Source organism: Rhinopithecus bieti, unplaced genomic scaffold (assembly GCF_001698545.2).
Source record: "Rhinopithecus bieti isolate Rb0 unplaced genomic scaffold, ASM169854v2 scaffold_14665, whole genome shotgun sequence".
NCBI classification, from domain to species: Eukaryota; Metazoa; Chordata; class Mammalia; order Primates; family Cercopithecidae; genus Rhinopithecus; species Rhinopithecus bieti.
In genome coordinates, this window is record NW_016808467.1 from 1,222,144 (window position 1) to 1,235,654 (window position 13,511).

Here is a 13,511-nt window from a genome sequence, read left to right on the forward strand (position 1 = left end):
TATGATATTCTGTTATAGCAACATAAAATAGACTAGGACAACTTCTTACTCCCTTCTCTGACTTCAACATATCTAATCTATGTTTTTGAAGTCTTAACCCCTATTGTTTATGTTCCTTATGTTTTCTTTTTTATGTTTCCCTTAGGTAAAACAGGAAGTATAGAGTTGGCTAGAGTGAGAAATGCAGTTCCTCCATCTGGGAAAAGGCTCCAGGAGAGTCCTCTTCTTTAGAAAGTGGGTTTTTGTTATGATGAAGTCACTGGACATTCACACTGATTATTCCTGTCCTACCCCTGACAGAGCCCCAGGTAGGGTTTCTGGAGGCATAGACAATGAAATTGTGGAAACTTCTCTGATCTTATAATCTCTAAAAGTTTTTTACTTTCAAGCTAGTTCACACCTGACCTGCAGCAATTCATCATAATAACCAGGTAAATATTCTTATTAACTCATGGCCTTAGTGACTTCAATTCCAGGTAAGTTGATCTTGGCTGTATCTCTTTGGATAAGCCTGTTTCTCCAGGTTTCAGTATGACAGTTTGCTCTACAACCTCATTTATATGATGGGTGAAAGAAGAGGCTTTGATTGTCATTCTGTCCTGCTTTTACTTGTTGTAACACCAAGAGTGAACTCTTTCAACCTCTTTTCATAATGGAGCTAAAACATGTCCCATCTTTTTAATATCAGAAAACCTTTAAGAACAGGGAAAGTTCCCAAGTTCATACAGCTCAGAAATAGTATAGGAGTGTCTTGCCCATCTCAGGATACTTGTTTCTCATCTCTCTTCTGCTCTAATTCCCCTCACCATTCTCTCCTTATTCTCAGGTTTTCTCTTAAAAGTTACCTCTTAGAAATGTTGGTAAAGTATGGAGTGCTTTGGGAAGAGATTCAGTGGTCAACTTGCATGTTGAAATCTAGCTTTGTCACTTAATAGAAGCTGGCCTTGTCATAGTGCTCTCATTTGTGAAATGGAGATAAAAGTAAATCTTTGTCACATTGATAAGTTAATTAATGTGATGCAATTAGAATAGTGTGTGGCAGATGGTTAATTGCTTTATACACATTATGTATTATCTTAAATAAGTGATCCACAATGAGAGTAAGCTGTCATATGTTTCTGTTACTTTATTTCAAGTCTTTACATTAAATAACCAGCAAACAATATCTTGATTTTGTAAAATCTCTAAGTTTATAGGATTATTATATTGATATCTATCATTGCATTTTTAAAGTCTGACCTCCCGGATTCTCTGAGATAGACTCAATAGTCTTTCTCCTTTTGCAAGGACTTTGGGTCTTGCCAAAATCCCACAAGTAAGTCGCTAAACCAAAACTTAAGTATATGCCTTCTGACTCTACCTGACTATTCCACATCCTCCACTGACTCAGCAGACTTTTAGTGGCTTTTAATGGTATTCATATTGTGGTCTAATTGGTCTCCCATTTTCTTTGAGAGAGCACAGTGAAAATGTAAACTAAAAGTTATTTTCCTTTTAACCTGCAAATATTTCAGTCTCCATGTCATACTGTGAGCTAATTATTTTGTTTCTCTTACTGAAATGAACCTTAAAAATCTCAACATTCACAAAATATTGGCAAATATATGGAAAAGGGACGTCTAACCAACATTCTGTTTATAGTACCTAAGAAAATTAAAGTGAATATTTTGAAAGAAACCGATTTACTGCATGATTGTGCAAACTCCCACTTCTTTTTAAACTTGAACATACTACCTAGAATCAATAAAGATTCCACAAGTATTATGTTAGCATTAGTGTATGGCTGTGATGCATTGTAATTACAGCTTATTTTCTGGGCTTATGTTATTGTCAACACGTTATGATATTCTACATTTTGTGCCTGTTTCTGTTAATAAATGCTTTGCTGTATTTATTATAATCAGTTCATAAGTTAGTATCTAGCTGTTGAGGCTATCCAACTTGGCAAAGAAAGTAATTATTACATGAAATTAGGAACAGGTTATTAAATTGCAGAAGAACTCATGATCTATTTTTTTCATAAACTTTTTAAGTTTAACTATTTCTATCTTTATACAATTTTATATATTTTTTGAAAGCAGGACACTGTGCAGCTGAAATTTGAATTAGTATTTGACCCTGAATAGGTCGTTTAATGTTTTACACCCAGGAGAACTTGTTCCTCGTCAAGAAGGAACAACAATGCTGAACCACATCAGCAAGCCAAGAAGAAAATAAGGCTCATGGCTTTGTTTTAACTCTGTCATATGAGTCATATTTCTATTTCACTTGAAAGGAGTTGACAAACTTGTAGTGTGTCCTCCAAATGTCACACTTAGCTAAGTACGATTTATATATTTTGGGTTTTCCAGTGATTAGGTATTCTTATTTACCGTCATATTTTTGCTTTCTCCATATCACCTAAACACAAGGCCAAGAAAAGAAGAATTCATGATTTTAACAAGGAAAAAGTTCAGTTGTGCTGCCAAGTCTTCTGAAGAACACACACTCTTTTCCCCAGTTGTATAAAATATATACAGTACACAAATGGTGATTTCTCATAGCTCTGTAAACAAATTAAACTGTTATTCAGACTTGCTGAGTCAAGGGGCACAATTGCATGTCATTGGCCAGGTCGTTTTTGCACTGACAAACCACTGCCTTATATTTCTATTGACAATGAAAATTTTTAGGAAAACATTTATAAAAAATCTCCTTATAAGATTTGGTGGTGTTTTTCCCCCCAATTAATTGTGGAGAACAGTTTTCAATTCTCGAAAGGATGGATGCAGTCTCACATTTTATGCAATAGTAGACTTCAAAATGAGTCCTCAGGAGTCCTAGGGTTGTTGGGAAATGCCTCAGGGCTGTGACAGGGGCAGGGAGAGAGCTGTGGAAATGGGGATAATGAGTGGTAGAGTTACACGTTTTCCACTCTCTTCTAAACCCGAGTAGAAGTTCTTTATGAAATTTCATTTTGTCATTAGAAAAAACAAGGATGTTGCTGCTAAAATAACAGCACAAGTTTGAAGGCCATGACTTTGTTTTGTAGGTAATATTTTACACATTTTTTAAAAGAACTGATGTTGGGTATACTAAATCAAGAAATATTTAAAAAGTAATAATTATATAATTTTAGAGCTTGTTATAGAGAATAAAAAATAAAGGAATATAATATGGCTGAAAATTCACAAAAGGAACGGATTATTTTATGTATATCAGGTATGCTGAGGAAATAAGAACACTGGAAACATTTTTTCTGCAAGGCAGTCTAGGCACATCAACTTCTCATTATTTTTAAAAGTTGTTTTCTAAAAAGTACAGACACCTACTCCTTTGATAGCTGAAGGACAACTAGCCTTCAAATATACAGAATAATACCAGATTTGCATCTTCAATTACTACAACTTGAAGCAATCATTGAATTAAAATAAAGCAAAGTAAAAACATTTCAAAAAATAATTTTAGTTAAATATTTGTAATGTCACACAAGAAATGTTATTTGCTAGCAGACAAATCATATTACAGAAGTACAGATGGGAAATCCATAAAAATCCAATGTGGATAGTTTTCCTTTGCTTCCTTTTTTTTGCTTCAAAAATCCTTCCATCACATTTCAACCTTTAACTTTAAACTTCATTTTACTGTGAGGCCTGCCAAATTCTCATCAAGGCCACAGCATATAGATGCAAAGGGAAGTATAAATTATTATCATTAATAATCCATCCTGTTCTTCCCCCACCTCATTTAAACTAATGGACCATATGTTGCCATTTTCTTTCAACTGGATCCAAGAACATTTCAGAACAAAAGAGGAGAGGAGGCTGTAAAATATCGTGGAACCACAACCACACATTTATTTGCCAATTCAGACAAGAAAAATAATGATAACTGTGATACTTTTCATCTGTCCTGATGGAAATAATTTTTCATTAAAATAAAATAATTTTTTGGAATGGAAGGTTGCAAGGGAGAAAAATACTTTTGAGAACATGTCAAGGATTTCTAAAATTTGAAGGTGTTGTAATGGACAAACATAAACAAAACTGTTAAGGGCTATACTTCAAACTGTGTTAAAACTGGTAGTTTTTCTTTTACTACTCAAATTAATTGATTCAGTTGTCATTAGTCTGTTAAAATATTAAAATTGTTATATCTATGCAAAGATGTACAGATCATTGGATGAGATGAAAATGCTTTCCAGGTATGAAAAAATTAAAGTAAACTAGTCATAGCAGCTAGATATAGATCATTTTCAGGATGCAACAAGTAGGAGAGAAACTGGGATGTAACTTATGGTAAAGAAGAATAGGGCTTTCATGGGGCTTTTGAATATTTCCAATCATACACATCTGAAGGATAAAAAGAAACCAAATTGTCTCTTGAGGAACTTGGCAAGCATAAGGGGAAATATGGGTGAGGCACAAAAATTAGTTTCAGAAAGCTACACAAGGGTAAGCAGAAAGAGGCGCTACTCAGTACACTTTGATAGTGACACAGCCTATCCAAGCATTCAAACCTGGTGGCCCTCTGCCAGAAGCTTGTTACAACATCTCTTTCTTAAAAGGTATCAGGAGCACTACTGGTGTTAGTTTCACTGGAGTGGGAGAATCCTCACACTTTGACAAAGCTGTAATATGACAGGCTAGCCATCAGTTCTTTCAGTCTTTGACTTTGTGAGCTGGAGTATCTTCAGAGTGCTTAGGCACGAAGCTGAAGAAATGTTTTTTGTGATTGCTATGACCCAGGGCAAGTGAGACTATGAAAACATTTATTTATTTTTAATTATATTGCTAGTAAGTAATATATGCAGAAAGTATGATAAACATTAACATTGTAGAAATCTGAATATTTCATTTAACTCATAATTGGTGACTTATATTTTAGTTTTACTTCATCATTTAAAATGGGCTATTTAACACCTATTGTATACTATGTATTGTGCTAGGCCTTAGCTACAGAGAATGAAAAATGATGTCCCTGTCCTTTAAGCTTATTTTGTTGTTTTATCCAATTTTGTTTTGTTATAGTTTTTTGTTTTATTTATTTATTTATTTATTTATTTTACTTTTGCCTCTAAAAAGATGAAAATAAAGACAGAAAGAAAAGGAAGACGGAAGGAAAGAAGAAAGGGTTTCAGACACAGCTCAAAATAGAACTGTGGGAGACTCACTAGTTAAAAAAAATTGTTACCAGAAAATTTTGTATTGATAACAAACTTAAAACAATTGCAAGTAGGGAGATTTTATTTTCTGCATTATCATTGTAAACCTTCTCACACAGAAATTTTCTTCAAGTGTTAAATGATTACTTTCTTTATCAGTTGAATTGTGTTTCCCTGAAACTCATGTATTGAAATGCCAGCCCCCAGTGCCTCAAGTGTGACTTTATTTGAACACAGGGTCTTTATAGAGGTAATCAAGCTAAAGTGAGGTCATTATGGTGGGTCTTATCCAGTATGACTAATATCCTCATGAAAAGGGGAAATTTGGGGCCAGGTGTGGTGGCTCACGCCAGTAATCCTAGCACTTAGGGAGGCCGAGGCACACAGATTGCTTGAGCCCAAGGGTTCAAGACTAGCCTGGGCAACAATGACACCCCAACTCTACTAAAAAATTAGCCAGGCATGGTGGTGCAGGCCTGTAGTTCCAGCTATTCAGAGGTTGAGATGGAAGACTTACCTAAACCCTGGAGGTAAAGGCTGCAGTGAACCATGATTGAGCCACTGCACTCTAGCCTGAGGGACAGAGTAAGATCCTGTCTCAAATAAATAAATACATAAATAAATAAATAAATAGTAGGATGGGGTGGAATTTGGACTGTACTGTGCATACATACAAGGAAAACAATATGAAGAAAGAAAGGAAATAGACAGCTGTCCCCAAACCCAGGAAACAGACTGTGAATGGATTCTTCCCTCACAGCCTTCAGAAGAAATCAACACAGACAGCACCTTGAATTTGAACTCTTCAGTTCTAAAACTGAGACAATAAACTGCTGTTGTTAAGCCACCCAGTCCATGGCACTTTGTTATGGCAGCCATAGCAAACTGATACAGCCTATGAATAGAGTAAAATGTGGAATAGCATCTAGAGATAAAATAGAACAAATAAGAACAATAAAAGAAGGGAGTCTAAATCAGAAGGTAAACATTTCCCTCAGCCATACAAGTTTTAGTCTCAAAAACGTAATTAGAAATTGTTATCAGGACTGCATTATATACTATTGTATATGATCTATAATTTCTTGTCTTTGGGAATAGTCTCAGAAAACACACATAATTCACATCATGGATGTTGATCAGTGTTCAAAATAATTCATTTTATGATCTCAATAAATCTTGAATTAAAAGAGCATTTTTAATATGGGTGAGTTGAAAATACTTCATTCTTGAGGAATATATCTCTGGCATTGTCTTTCTTTTGGGGGATACAAAGAAAAACAGTCCATGATATCATGACTTTAGTGTCGCTACCAGCAGATGCCTAAATGAGCTGGACCAGTTAGTGCAACTCTTCAAGGTACAGTGTGCATCACTTACATTATTAGAGTAATAGCCTCAGACTTAATCTTTTGCACAGAGGGCAATTTAAACGAATAGTTTTGCTTTCAGTCAGTCTCTGAAATTTATAGTGCTTACAAAACAAAATGAATATCCTAATTTTTTAGATTGAGTTTATTAATTACTAATTTATTTTTTTCTTTTTGTTTTTTTTTTGAGGCGGTCTCGCTCTGTCTCCCAGGCTGGAGTGCAGTGGCGTGAACTCGGCTCACTGCAAGCTCCGCCTCCGGGGTTCACTCCATTCTCCTGCCTCAGCCTCCCGAGTAGCTGGGACTACAGGCGCCCGCCACCAGGCTCGGCTAGTTTTTTTTTGTATTTTTTAGTAGAGGCGGGAATTAATTACCAATTCTTAATCACAGGCTAAGAATATAATATGATCTATATCATTTAACTGTAGTTGTCCAAAGAAAGAACTAATATTTGAGCGTTAATCAGCGTTTTCTTGAGATACGTGCTTTTTTCAGTATAAGACGATAAGCAAACTTTCCCTAGACAAAATATGGGTTGAACTGTGTTTTCCTGAAACTCATGTATTGAAGTGCTAGTCCCAGTGTCTGATTCTCCAAGACGCTGTGTAACAATGTCTGTGATTGTACCCAATTATTCAAGGATTTGGTTCAGGTTAAACCATGGCATGCTAATTTGGATAAATATTAAAATCTCTACATTATATATCTTACTTTGTTGATGTTGCATTCTTTGCTAAAATTAACATTTTCATCTTTAGTTTTCAGGATCTCAGTATTTTGTTAAAATCAGTTGGACCATATTAATTTTCATGTAATTTATTAAAGAAACTAATCAACATGAAAAGCTGTCAGTATACATGCTTTTTTTTCCTACTTGGAAATACAATCAAACCATCTTATGTATTTAGAAATTCGGAAAGAGGCAGCTGGCAAACCACATTTATTTTACTTTTTACAGTTTATGTATTCGAAAATAGATAAGAAATAGACCAATTATTTGAAAAGTTCTTAACTTTACAGTACACATTATGAAAATCGAAGTAAAAGTGTGTAAAACATATTAATCAGATTTTTAGAATTAATTATCTGTTAATGAGGCCCGCTTTCCGGGAGCCTTCTTTTCTAAGATGTTTACATTTGTAAGTAATGATTTTTTAATTAAACTAAATCAGGTACATCTGTGTATAGTGTGTGTGTAAAGGTCCAGTTTCATACCTTAGCCATTGTACTGCTAACACCAAATGAAAAAAAGTGCATAGTACAATTTCCCCCTAAAACAAAATACTATTAAAGTAATCTGGAAATTGTTACTGATGAGCTAGAGGCTGGCTTCTATGCTAGTTGGAACTACAAAGTGTGCTTTACCCTTTCACAATGTTTTAATGTTGTAAACTGCCAGGGAGTGTTTAACAGGAATAAAAATCACAGCATGCATGCTTAACTTTGTATCAAATTCAACTTGCCTGCATCTACATTATTAGGATTGTTATTCCATTATTTCTAATCAATTCATTAGGATTTGGAAAAAAAAAAACACTGTAGTTATTCAGTTTATGGGAGGGGACTGTGACTTACAGTTAGGTTTATTTAAGAACAAAATATTATAGAGTAGAAAATAAATGCAGAAAATTTACAACTTGCAAATAAAAATGCAGGAATTTTACGAAGTAAGGCAAGGCGGGGATGTGATACTGCTGAATAAGCTAAAGTCTCAAATCATCTTTGTATTTGGTACTCTCTATTTTTCTGGTGTGTGTTTTTTTTTTTTTTTTTTTTTTTTTTTTTTTTTTTTTTTTTTTTTTTTTTGGTTGGGATTCCATTTAAGATGCATGCATAAGACACCAGAAGTAGTTGAAAGAGAAAATTTTAGTAATTGGAAAATCTACATTATGCCAAGTGTTTTGTTGATTTTTTTTTTTTCTCCTCAATACATCAGTTTTCTCTGACTAAAATATTAGGTGAGATTAGCCAATATTTGTAAGTAGTTCTTTTCAAGCTGCTGTTTTTTTAAGAAGGAATTGTTTCCATGTGTGCTTTTGGGTTTTTTGGGTTTTTTTTTTACAGTTTTATATTTAGCTCATGGACTTTAGAATAATGTAGGTTTTTAAATATCTTTACTTTATATTTCCTCTCACTAGAATTAAGAGCTAGGAACTATTTACTTTTCAATTATTATTTTTTTAAATTTCATTTATTATTTAAAAAATAAAAAATTTAAAATGATTTGGTTATTTTACAGAGTTTTATTAGCCAGCTGCAAATTCTATATCTCTGGCTTCTTTATTAATAAAAATATTTTATATAGCCTAACCAAAATGAGAAAAATTTCTTAGAGCATTTCTACTGCTACACAGTCGGATATTTTGAAAAATACTTGATATGTTATATAAGTCTGGCAATTCATCTTGAAATAGAGGAGAGTTGAAAGTAAAAGTTGTAAAGTTAGAACTGCTTGGGTTCAATTTCAGACAACTAAAAATTAATAGCTTTGTAAATTTGGATATTAGTACCTAATCATTCTAACCCTAGTATTCTATGATAGGTAAATGGGGAAAAATAATAGTGGCTAAACTCACAATTCCATTGTAGGGACAAATTGTGATCTGTGCAAAAATACCTGACCTTGTGCGCTCTCAATAAACTTGAGTTATTTAAGTGATTCCACAATGTTCAGTTAAATTATAATTCAATTTGTACCACTTTCCAACTAGATTTTAAAACAATTATTTTATTTGATATTCATTCACTCAAGGCAGTAAAATTTATTTTATCCGCAGCCCCCTATGCGGCATGCACTTATTTTATGCAAGAGAAAAAAAAGAGATGCTTTCCAATTTTTAGGTTCAGAAAAACATTGCTACTTTTACACTTTGGTATAGCCTAGGGAGTTTTTCTCAGTAAATATTGGCAGACTTTAGAGGATGGCATAGTATGTCCGCCATACTAAAAATACCAATTAATTTATTATAAATGAACATTTTGGCAGAAAACTTCCATTGTAGAAATATTTATTTACGTACAATAGCACTTTTGCTCAAGGTTGACTTAAATATTGATTTTATTTTTTTTTCTCAGTTAAATATATTAAAATATTGGAGCTAATAATTTAACTTTTCATTTCACATTTCTTTCCATAATGATTCATTGCATTTTTTCTCATGTAAAAGAATAAATGTATTCAATTAAAAGTATATTTTCAGCATTTTGATACAGTGATTCTAGATGTTCCATATTCGATGACATGAATTAAAAAACTAACACACACATTTTTTCATTTTAGATTCAAGCAATTGTTTTATTTATGCAAGGCATGTACTGCAACTTTTCTTTTGTTATATTTCAGAAAAGAATGGTTAGAAACAATTTTATGTCATCTTTAAAAGAAATATTAAATGTTAGAGAAATTACCTAGAATGGAGGGATACACAGCATTCCCAATGAACGGCATGACTGCTATTTGTCATTTAGGAGTTTGAAATTCTTTACAAATAATTATATTTCTATAATCAATTTTTTTCTGGAAGAAAAGTTGTCTATGTTGGTGTAGTTCTTTAAATTTATAGAGAAGTCCCTTTCAAGGGCCTTCTGTACATCAACTGTCTCTACACTGCTGTCTCAGTTTAGTCATGACTTCAATCTTAATATCAGCATCCGCTTTATTCAATACCTCAATTTCCAAGTAAGCCTGAATGACTGAGTGAGAGTTAAGTGAAACTGAAGCCTCCTAGCCTTAATTGAGACAGATGGATAATTATTTTGAGAAAAGTTATAATTTCTAATGCAGATACAGTCATTATATACATTCAAAAATGTGCTATCCTACATCAAAAGTATATATGCAAAACTGTAAGAAGCCAAAGAAAATAAACCAAACAATTGCTGTTGAAATATTTACATATCTTCATCATTTGACATTGTTTAAAAGATCAAATACACAACAGGAACAGAGAAAATGTGAATGCTGTATTTAATATGGATTCATTCATGTATTAATAATGTTGATTACTGTTCTTCTGTCTCCTCTGGGTAAAACCAGACTTTCTGGCATGAGTAATGGCAAGAAGAATTTTAGCAATACATGATCTGGTTTTCTCAACCCCAGGCCAACTTATATCAGAATAGTGAACTTTGTCTTTTCTCAGTTCATAGCTTTTCCAAGCAATGATATCAACAAGTACAGCTGGCAAGAATATGTAACTACTTTTCTACTTATAAAGATTTGACCAGAGTTACAGGACTTCCCTCGTGTGTGTGTGTGTGTGTGTGTGTGTGTGTGTGTGTGTGTGTGTGTATCACTATATATATGTTGATCTATAAAAATGTATGTTATATACAGTATAAAATATTTTGATTTATTTGTAATATCCTATAACTGTATTTCAAGTTTTAAAAGAAGAAAAAAGAGTAATTCTGCCATCAGTCGACCACAATCCAAACGCCTATATCCTACTTGAAGGGAAAATAGTGAAAGAACTTTCGTGAAGCAAAAGACATGCCCACTCTCACCATCCCAGTTTCACAGTGGGGCACAGGTTATATAACATGGAGTTGTGCTTTTGATTATCCAGCATCACATAACCTATTCTCACAGAAGTCAAAAGTGCTATAAGTTTTTAAGTAATTTTTTTATTAAGGCAAAACATAAATGTGGAAAATACACAAATTCTAATGTCCAAAATGTCACATTTTGTTAGCGTACATCTCTGATGTCAGCACTCTGCTCATGAAAGAGTGTGACTAACTCCTCAGAAGCCTCCTTGGTGTTCCCTCCAGGTCACTACCCACTCCAAACTTTACACACTATTCTGACTTCTAACAATATAAACTGATTTGGCAAAAGCAGCTCTTGATTTAACTACATTTATTTATTATGATAAGGAGAATTATGTTTTAGTAATAAGCAAAATCTTCATAAATTAAAGCCAATTTATTTTTGCAAGCAGCTAGCAGATAAGAACTAGGTTTTAGAAGTTGCAAGCAGTGCTCAATATGCTAAATTTTCTTGTCATATAACTGAAAGTACTGATGCTACTCATCATAGGCCTCATGTCTGATAATAGAACCTCAGACCTGGGAATCTGACCTCTTTGACTTGTTTGAAGCTTTATCCTCAACCTACCTCGTCATTGGTCATTGAGAGTTTGAAATAACGAACTCAATGCTTAGCTCTAGCTTCTCCATAGAGAAGATAATCTTAAGGGGAATTGTGGAATCTGAATTGTGGCAGCAATTGTTGAAATCCTTTATGTCTGAGTTTAGCCTTTGTAAATACAATATTCACCTTCACTTTCTCCCAAGGAGCATGAATAGCCCTGTATAGGAATTGGTAAATGAGCCATGGAGAATGGGGATGGAATCAAATTGAGTGAAATAATTTCAGCTGCTGGGAACCTTTAACAGGCATGTAAACAAGAAGGGGTTTGTTGTGAGTGTGTGCGCTCTCACGGAGGTGCATGACTCTTATGTCTTCATGCTGGCTACGTTTGGAGAGGTTCATGTTTAATTTGAAACAGTCTCCTGATGCTTAACTTCAATTTGAAACTGTGCTCAGCCCATCATTTTATTATTTTTAGCTTAGAACAAAAGAAAACACTTTCAAATAAAAGCCCTTTCAAGTTGGTGGTTTGCATAAGAGATATCACTTTTCAAAGTATCCTTACAATTTTTGGATATGTAGCTAAAGGGTTAGAGAATTGCATGTAGACATTTTATATGTGTCAGAAGTTAAAAAAATAGTAGAAGAATCACACCAAAAATTTCTGTAAGGCCTATAGTTTGTTCTTGATTAACATTACTGGGTCTTGCCTTTGTCCTCCTGATCTTTTAGAATGCCTTTGTACATGTATCCTAGCTTTTGTTTGTTAGAAAATACGTGAAAATAGACCTTTGATCTTTGCCTTCCAAGATTCACTTTCTAGGGTTCTTGCTTCATTTTCCACTCTGATTTTTCTAGGGACTTTTGAGTGCTCCTATCAAAGGACTATTTCCCTTTTTGAGACTTGTGATGTTTTGGGATGACTGTCTTACACATGGTTAACAGAGAAGCATTTTAATTATACAAGCAATTGTAAGAGTTACAGTTTTAGAATAAGTAAAGAACATCAAGAAAAATTTGCCACGTTTATGATTAAAATGCTTCCAAATACATTTTAACAATTTATACATCAATAAAAATTTGAATATGAAAAAACCCACAATTTTTAAACAAAAATATTTTTTTTCACAATTAGCTACACACATCAGGAATCCTAAGGCAGATTACTGAATTTCATGTCCCTTCAATAGTTATATCTTCCTTCAAAACAAACTAAAACACTGTTTTTAGTTATTTTAAACATGATGGAATTTAGCCTCAATTTTCCTGTGTTCTAAACTAGACAATTATGGCAAACACAGAAGTTTAATATTCATTTCATTTTTTGTTATCCCCCATCTGCCTTTGTCTTTGCTCATTGCTAAGAAAGAAGTAAAGAAAAACAAGCTAATTCATTAAATCAGATGTGAAAAAAACCCACAAAATACAACAAATTAATTAATAAAATGAAGTGATACTATTTCTGAACTATTAATTTTGACTTTGAACCACATTATCCAATCAGAGTTTATGCCAATGGGAGTGTTCACATCAAGGAATAGTGGCCTGGGAACAATAAAATGCTTTTTGCAAAAAAAGTTCTAACTTTGAATGACAGAATGGCCTTGGGTCTGTTTTTGGTATAATTTGTTTTCTTCTTTGGATGTCAAACACTTCCAATGAATCACTGTCACAACAATGAATGTTCATAAAAGACAACTTTCTATCTACAGCTTCTAGGTGGAGAAAAATTTTTCCTCAGTGGAAATTAGAAATTTATTTCTTGCCAGAAAAGGAGCAAAACTAAAATTTCAAGTTTCTCATGTTCTTTTTTCTCAAGGAAAACTATTTTTCCCAAACTAATTATAATAGAAACATGTATTACAAAGCTAAGAGTACTTTAGATAATTGGTTATATGGTGAAGAT